General features: G+C 47.5%; 1 long non-coding RNA gene across 1 annotated transcript; it reads left to right on the forward strand.

The window, feature by feature from the left end:
• The first annotated feature begins 2,756 nt into the window (after positions 1-2,756).
• On the forward strand, positions 2,757-4,143 carry LOC123567304 (uncharacterized). The gene is made up of 2 exons (XR_006690225.2): positions 2,757-2,855; positions 3,699-4,143. It is a non-coding gene; the product is annotated as an uncharacterized lncRNA (long non-coding RNA).
• Positions 4,144-8,945: the final 4,802 nt, after the last annotated feature.

The following is an 8,945-nucleotide window of genomic DNA, read 5'->3' on the forward strand; positions in this document are numbered from 1 at the left end:
TCTGGGGAACCATGATCCTGCCCACCCCACGGTATGTGGGATATTTCACGGAGACACCTGCCCAGCCTGCACGTGGTACTGGGGATCAGTTGCACACCTGGGATGCAGCCCATGCTCCTTTCCTTGTCAGCCTCAGCTTCCCCATTTGTACAATGGGAGTGTTGGTGTCTGATTAACTGAACAGGGTTGCTATAGGGTGATCTGCAGGTGGTAAACCCAGGTGACATCTCCACGTTGGGAACTGGGAGGCGGGGGCTGAGCAAGGCTGTAAGGGATGAGAGAAACCACGTGAAGGGAGTGCTAAAGATTTCAGCACCAAGCTGGGAGAAAAAGAGGGTGAGAGGAGAGAAGGTTGAAAGTAGGAGAGTGTGACTGTCCACAAAGAGAAGGCAAAATAGGAGAAGAGGAGAGAACAAGAGAAAGAAAATGAGAAGGGAGAGCTGGTAACAGAAAGAGCCAGAAACAAGAAAGAGAGAATCACAGAGAGAGAGGGAAGGAAGAAAAAAGAAGAGGCTTGGAAAGAATAGAAGAGGGGAATAGAGGGCAGAGTGGAAGGAAGAAAGAGAGAGAAGAGGAGGCAGGAAAAGGAGGAGGAAGAGGAAGAAAGGAGAGAAATGGAAAGCCAAAGAAATTCAGTGAGAAAGCCTAATGCAGACAGTAGAAATGTTCTTAGGAAAACCCCTAAGCAGAAAAGCTGTGTGTGCTGGGAGATAGTACTTAAGATTAAAATTGAGGTTGTTAATTTGACTCAGGATAAATTTTTGAATCTTTACTGTGTTGAGATAAGACCATCCCAGGAAAAGATGACCCCGGTAGTCTGCGGACCCAGGCCTTCTTTGGCTTCTGCCACCAAGAGCTCTGTAACCCTAGTTACAACGGAGCAAAACCCCCAGCACAGCCCCTGGTGTGCAGCGTGTGCTCCTTTCCTTGGCAGCCTCAGCTTCCCCATCTGTACAACGGGAGTGCTGGTGTCTGGTTTAACCTAATAGGACTGCTATAAGGAAAAAGTGTGAAATGCTAGGAAAGCTAAGAGTGTACACAAGTGGAAGGGGGCATTACTCTTCCTATTTCCTGCTCTTTCCATTTTTATTTGCATTTTAGGGCAGAGGTGAGCCAACTCTTCCTCTCAAGGCAAGCCTGGGTTGGCTTGGTGGGTTTGGCTCTATTCCTGAACTGTGCCCATAGCAGTCAATCATTCTCCAGGACAAGGTGACCCAGGTGTCAGGCCCAATTATTTCTGAGGTCCTATTCCTCAATGCAACCATTCTCCTTTAAAAAGAAACTGAGGCACAGGAACCCTAGGTCCCCTGCCCAAAGACACCCAGCATGTCTAGGGCAAAGTATTTGCCAAAACTTAGCATTTCCCCGGAAGAGTCAGGTAGACATGTAGATTGCTGGGCTTACCTTTGCAGAAAGCAGGAGGCAGCCCCAGGAATAGAAAATGCTAAAAGATCCCAAGACTGACAAGAAAACCACAGTATCTAGCCAGACCTCAGCAACTGCTTTTCTCCACTGAAGATTCAGCAAGTAAATCAACCAGATGACATGGATAAGGAAGTAGAAATCCATGTGCTGCCCTGTGGCATTGAGGGCGGCCACGAGGCACAGCTGAAATGCAGGCTGAAAGATGCAAGACAGGCTGGGCGCAGTGGCTCACACCTGTAATCCCAGCACTTTGGGAAGCCAAGGCAGGTGGATCACAAGGTCAGGAGTTCAAGACCAGCCTGGCCAAGATGGTGAAACCATCTTACATTTTTGTAAAAATACAAAAAAATTAGTCAGGTGTGGTGGTGGGCACCTGTAATCCCAGTTACTCAGGAGGCTGAGGCAGAAGAATCGCTTGAACCCGGGAGGCAGAGGTTGCAGTGAGCCAAGATCACACCACTGCACTCCAGCCTCGGCGACAGAGTGAGGCTCTGTCTCAAAAAAAGAAAAAGATGCCGAACAACATCCTTGAACATCAGCGAGTAAACGCCACAGGACAGAACGGCAATCTCAGGCCCTGGGGCGGGAAGACTGTTGGGATTTGGGGAGGGTGGGGAGTTCGGTTTGTTAATTTGTGCGTTTTTTGTTTTTTTTTTTTTTTTTTTTTTTGCTTTTATAATGCACCCCCACTGCCAGAAATTCATTACAACCCTTTGGGGTATTAGGAAATTGGATAAATAACAAGACTAATTTGTTAAGGTCTGTCGAGAGAGAAAAGCAAGCAGAATCTGTCAACTGCACAGTGACAAGGAGACAGGGTCACGCTCTGTGGTGGATCCTGGCCAGAGGGGCTCTCAGTGGGTCTGAGATTTAAATAGAAGAAAAAGTCAAGGGCAGAGCCTGTTAAAGAGATCCCGGGCAGTGATGGCAAGGCACTCCCACTGGTCAAAGACGGGGCCTTTCGGGCATCAGTAGGATGACTGCTAGGAATGGAAACATTGAAAGCTCACTGGGCATCTTGGGAGGATGCTAGGGAACTCACTCACTATTCCGAAAACTGGTAAATAAAGGGGAAAATCAAGCATTTATCTTGCTTTAAAAAAAAAAAAAAAGAAAAACATAAGAACTGTATATCAGGGAAATTGGATAGTTAATGAGGGGCAGTTTCTCTTTATAGAAGTCTTTCAGGCAATAAAGAAGACACACTAGAACTCGAATATTACCATTTTAAGTGAAACCATGGGGATGCAATCAGCAGAATGTAGACTATGAAAAATTCTACAGCATCTGATCAGATTCCTTCAACCGGTAAATTGCAGGGATAGAGGGAGTATCTGTAGATTAAGACTTAGAAGATATATCAACCAAGTAACCACTTACAAAACATAGACTGGATTTGGATCCTGAATTGAACACATTTTCTTTTAAAGGTATTAGCCAATCAAGAAAACCTGGACACAGATTCGATATTTGATACGGAGGAATTGATAATCCATTGTGATAATGGTATTGTTTATGTCTTTTGAAGAGCCCACATCTTTTAGAGATACACACAGAAATATTTGTGGTGTTTGGCATTTTCTCCAAAATAACTCATGGTCAGGGGAGACAGAGGGGGTCAACTATTGAGGATGGTGAGGGATACATGGGGGTTTATGGTACTATTCTCTCTACTGTACATATGTTTGATATTTTCCATATATATATATTCAAGATGGAGTCTCGCTCTATAACCCAGGCTGGAGTGCAATGGCGCTCTCTCAGCTCACAGCAACCTCTGCTTCCCAGGTTCAAGCAATTCTCCTGCCTCAGCCTCCCAAGTAGCTGGGATTGTAGGCGCATACTGCCATGCCCGGCTATGTTTTTGTTGTTGTTGTTGTTGTTTCCTATTTTCAGTAGATACGGGGTTTCAGCATGTTGGTCAGGCTGGTCTTGAACTCCTGACTTGGTGATCTACCCACCTCGGTCTCCCAGAGTACTGGGATTACAGGCATAAGCCACTGCGCCAGGCCTATTTTCCATGTTTTTTTTTTGTTTTTTTGTTTTTTTTTTAACAAAAGCAATCAACAATCCAGGAAGTAGGGCCTATGCAGGAACATCACCTCAAGGCCAAGCTTGTAAAATCTATAGTTGATGAAATACTGCAAAGTGTTCATCAGCCCATCATCAAGAAGTGCTGGAGTGATGATGTCAATGATCATGTCAGTGAGGGGCTCTGGCAGCTGATTCCAAAAGCAGTGTAATCTCTGATGCCTACTCACCATCACCCCCAGAGTCCTGAGGGCCAAGATGGCAAACTGGTTCTGCCAAACCAAGCAAGCCCGAACCATCGCTACCCAGGATGGAAGCCTCATATCGCCAGGGCCACCCATGAGGCAAGCAAATGAAATATTTACCTGGACTCACCATCATCAATGCTTCAAGAAAACTGTGATTTGGATGATCAAAACCGTTTACCATCCCAGCCAGCCTGCCCCCTTCCAAAAGAAAGAGCATGTTTCAGCACCAACTCCTGCAAAGGAGAATGACTGCTTTAAAACAGGGAGTGTCAGATGGGCTAATTTCCTGAATGTTTCCCAAACATTTCTTTTCATTTCTTCCTATAAGAGATGCTTTCCACAAATACCAAGGTATTGATTTTCCAATTGATCGAGGTAGAGAATGTTTCATACAGTTATGACTCCTGACAAGTGGGGAATAAAAAACCAGTCATAATGAGTTCATTTACTTGGCTTGATTGTATTACTTGATAACACGATGCACACCCAACACACCCTCTCAAGGACATCGCCCCTCTAGGCTGCCAGCTCTTCGTGATGAGGCCGCTTAATGCTGAAATCCATCTTACTGCATGATGTGTGGATTTTAAAATCATCCTTAGTGGGCTTAAAAAAAAAAAAAAGCCATAGCCATGCTATGGACTCTTCTCCTACACCCATGAAGACTTGACTGATAGAGTGAGAATGACTCAGATTTGGGGATGGGGGTTATAGAGGGTGTTTGTTGATGAACGAAGTGGGGGGAATGCAGTGAAAGGCTAATTGTCAGTTATAAATATGCTGTATTTTCCCTATTGATTATATGACATTGAAATGAAAAGGATTACCTTATTAGATCATATTTAGGCATAAGTATGCCCTTCTTGCTTGACTCAGGGCACTTGCAAGAGACTAATTATTTGAGATGAAGAGCACAGTCTGTTCAGCGCCCCAGACGGTCCAAGCGCCGCCCCTATTCCTATGCAGATGCTGCTGGATTCTTCACTCTCTTTCATGAAGTTCATAGAGATTCTCTGTTCTGACCAGCCTCCTGTGGCTGTACAGAGCCCTCCTATGCATCTTCTCAGCAAATTAGGAGATGGGGCCTAAATAGGACTTCTGTTTGAGGATTTGGATGGCTGGTGCATCGCTTTCCATAAGCTTTTTGGGGCAAGGTCTGGAGTTGAGTGGTCACCAACAGAGCCTGGCACTTCTTTAAATAAAATGTCTTACAACAAAACCCCAGCGCTCCAGCACTCCCAGGAAATGAATCATGGAGGTCTGCCCGAGGTGACTCCATGGAGAGGAGAGCATTTGTCCCTGTGGCTACCACAAAGCCTTCTTGTTCATCTTCTTGGGTGACTTGTTTAAAAAAAAAATAGATTCCTGCTCTTCCCTGCCTTCTCAACAGTGTGTATTGAGCACGATTTAGTTCTTCCTTGATGAGTGAGCTCAGCCCAACTAGGCTGCAGGGTAGATGGTCCTGTGGTCTGCACGTTTCTCATGAGAATGAGCTATAAGCGGCAAAGCCTCAGCCTGCCTCTCTCCATATGACTGTGGCTGAGCGGCATGAGCCTTCTGGACCTTAGGGTCCTCGTCTGAGAAGGGCGCTTCTTAGTGGGGCCAGAGCAGGAATTCAGTGAACAAGTAAAGTGATCACAATGCTGAAAATGCATGGGTCATTGTGGGGGGATGCTAGGGCTCCGGAAACACCAATCTTAGCCACTCTTGACTATCATAATGCCAATTTCTTGCATCAGAGATTCTTGGCCAGCCACATTTGCTCCCCACATGCTTAGACTGGTTACTAGGGACTCCTCCCATTTGCTCTTGAATTCCTCTTTGTTCTAAACCTGAGGCCTGGGACCACCCACCCAAATGGAGTGAAGGTGGTGTCTGTCCCCACTCTCTCCACTGTACCTGCTGTCACCACCTTCTGTCTGCCTGCTTGGGGTGAGTAGGGCCCTCTTCACATGCCTCCTTTTCCTCAAGGGTGATCTGGTGAGATGAGATGTTCCAACAGCCCAGTGTTGACTCCAAGATGGGGTCCCATTCCAGCCCCATCATTCCTTCTCTGTGTGGCCTTGGACAGGTCATCGCACCTCTCTGGGCCTCAATATTCTCCTCCAGAAAATGGAGCTACAACCCTTTAGCTTCAGGGTTGTATCTAAAGAGGATCAAAATAGATAAACTCTTGCAAATTCCCAGCACTTGGCAGGGGCTCCGGAGGGGGGCAATTAATCTCCCCATTCGTCTAGGCGAGGTGCAACTAGGCTTTGATTTTGGCTGAGTTGTTTAATTTTCACTTCTGCTAACAGCCCTCCTTTAATATCACCTCTTTCCTCATTCATTTCTGGCTTTCTGAGCTGCCACAGAAACCACTGTAGGCAAAACAGTAAAAGTGAATGATAAGTCGGAGCCAGGTTCATTCTCGGTAATATAGAACCTGGCCACCAAAGCAATTACTTAATGTAATGTTCCCCAGGGAAGGGAAGGGGATGCTGAGCTTATCGAGTGGGTGCCTACTATGTGCCAGGCCCTGAGCCAGCCACTTCATCTCCTCCAAGCCTCCCTGGCACACAGATCCCGGAGGTTTGCACTTCTCTGACATCCCCATTTGTCTGCACCCACTAATCATGGGCCATTATTCCATCCCTACCTTCAGACAAGGCAACTCTTGGCCATCACATTTCCTTAACACTCCAAGCCACTGTGCCAGGTCCACAGGCTGCAGATAGATAGAAAATCCATTTTCTGGCAAGCTTGGCCAGTGGGCATGTTCTGTTCCCTTGCCACACCTTGGGAGAGGTAGGAATGACCACCACGGGTGCTTGGTGAGGAGTCTGCCCCAGCTATGGGCTGCAGAAGGAACTCAGGCTGCAGGGCTGTCTAGGAAGGACCTCAGGCTGAAAGCAAGTAGGCTGGAACTCTAGACCCCAAGCAGGCCCCTGAACCTTGCTGAGCCTCAGTTTCCCCCTCTATAAAAGATCAGGATGGAGCAGGGCCATCTTTTCAACTCCCTTGTAGTCCGTCCCCACCATGAGCCTCACCAGCCCTCAGATTAGCGTGGGACAGGCTGGAGCCGCAGAGGAGCAGTGGGTGCCTTCGCTTCTGGGCCTACAGGCCTGAGCTCTGTTCCCAGAGTCCTGCCCTTTCATAGTTTTGAGCCCTAAGAAACTGTGCTTCTCACAAGTTCCCCTCCTGCTCCATTTCTATGCCTGCCCCTAGCAGAGTTCCTTCTAGAGCTCCCTACAACATGAGCCAACAGCTGTCTGCTTCTCCACCTGCCCCAAGAGGGTGGAGGCTCTGTGCCATCATGTTCTCTTGCATGCACCATGAACAGGCCAAGAGGCCGAAGGAAGGCCAGCCTGGGGGTCAGGGGACCTGGACTCTGCTGCCTGCCCTGCCCTGGGCTCCCTCCCACCTCGTGGCCTCTGGTTTGCTGTGCCCTCTTCCTGGGGTTCTTCCCTTGATACCTTCACAGTTCCGGCCCTCATTCTCTCATGGTCTCCCCTGACCTCCTAGTGCTTAACCCCACTCAACCCTCTTGGTCCCCTCACTAGCTTCCACCCTTCCCCACAGCTCTTGCCACCACTTCCCATTACAAGTGTCTCTGCTTGCTTGCATATATCCATCTGCTCCTTTGGAATCTCATCTGTGGGGTCTCACTGCCTGCCCAGCTCCCAGCACAATGCCTGACACAGAATAGCCATCCATCAGTGTTTGTTGAATGAATGAATGAGTGAATGAAGGAAATGTAGAATCTTAGATGAGTCTTTTGTGTCCCTTCCACCCAGGGCCTCTTTAAAATAGCAAGAGTTGCACTAGACGGCATTTTTCCAATCACTGCGTCTGAATGGTTCACCCGACAACTCTTCTTAGAGTTGGTTCTTTTTAGAGAAGGTTCTATGAAGGCAGGCTCTGGAGAAATCCAGACTCAGCCCCTGTCTTCCACCAAGGAGCTCCCACTGGGGTATGGAGAGGCTCTGGTCTGGAATGAAGCACTCCTCTGAGCAGTTTGAGGAGTAGGCAGACGGCATGACACATGACAGTAGGTACAGCATCTTGCAGGTCCCCGGCACACATTCCCAAATAGCAGAAACACAGGAGGCACCAGGTCAGAATCTCGCGCAGGGCAGGGACACCACCCAGAGGATGAGACACAGGGAGCGCATGGGGGAAACCTTTCAGGGAAGCGTGGCGTCTGCGGGTCGCCTTAACTTGGTCTTCATTCCCTGGCTGAGATAGGAGCATTTCAAATTAGGGTAAAAAGGGAGTTTGAAAAAACACTCATGGGACCTTAAATTATAGGTCTAAACTCTGCAACAGAGAGGGAAAAAGGTCTCAAAATCAGCCCCTGAGTCTCCAAACCCCGACAGCACACATTTTCTGTGAAAGTCATTGACCGCCTACAGTCTGAGCCTGACGATCACAGAGGCCACGAGCTTCGGGATTTGTATTTTCAGAATGCACCCAGAAACATTTGAGTCCCATTAACCACTTCTAGAAGCTTCAGCAAACCTGCGGTCGGCGTGTTCATTGCCGAGTCTCCATCACTTGCTTCCTCCCCTGAGGGGAAGAGCAAACCTTTGACAGGCTGCCCAAACACCCAGTGATGGTGTGGGGTCCAGTTTCTTGTTTAAAATAATATGCAGACCTCTGCATTAAAGAGGAAGCCAGAACAAAGCAGAGAAAAACTAGGAAGTGGTAGATTTTTTTTAATGTCATTTTTTGATAATACTAAATACCTATAGCAAGGCCCCTCTGCTTCCAGACCAGGCTTCCTCTTCTCTGCTTCCAAAGTTTTCTGTATCACCTTCTGCCATAACATCACTCTCCCCATACTCCAGGTATCTGTTAATATTCCTGTGTCCCCCTCTGGACCAGGGGTTGGAAAACTGCTTCTGTAAAAGGGGAATATAGTAAATATTTTAGACTGTGTGGGTCATATGGCTGCTGTCACACTACTCAGCTTGCATGGTGGCATGAAGGCAGTCATGGACAATACATAGATGCTTTATCCACAAAAACAAGAGTGTTGGACTTGGCCCAAGGGCCATGGTTGGTTGACTCCTTCCTGTCTGGGATTGGGTCCCTTGAGGGGAGAAAGACCAATTATTTCCTTTTATCACTTCCATGCTTATCCCAGGTGCTTGGCACGTAAAAGGCACTCACTAAATGCTCACTGATTGATGCACAAATGAATAAAGAACAAAACTATATGCCCAAGAAGAGTTGAAGTTCAACCAATAGAAGCTGTCC

The sequence above is a fragment of the Macaca fascicularis genome, chromosome 10 (assembly GCF_037993035.2).
Source record: "Macaca fascicularis isolate 582-1 chromosome 10, T2T-MFA8v1.1".
In the NCBI taxonomy this organism is placed as follows: domain Eukaryota; kingdom Metazoa; phylum Chordata; class Mammalia; order Primates; family Cercopithecidae; genus Macaca; species Macaca fascicularis.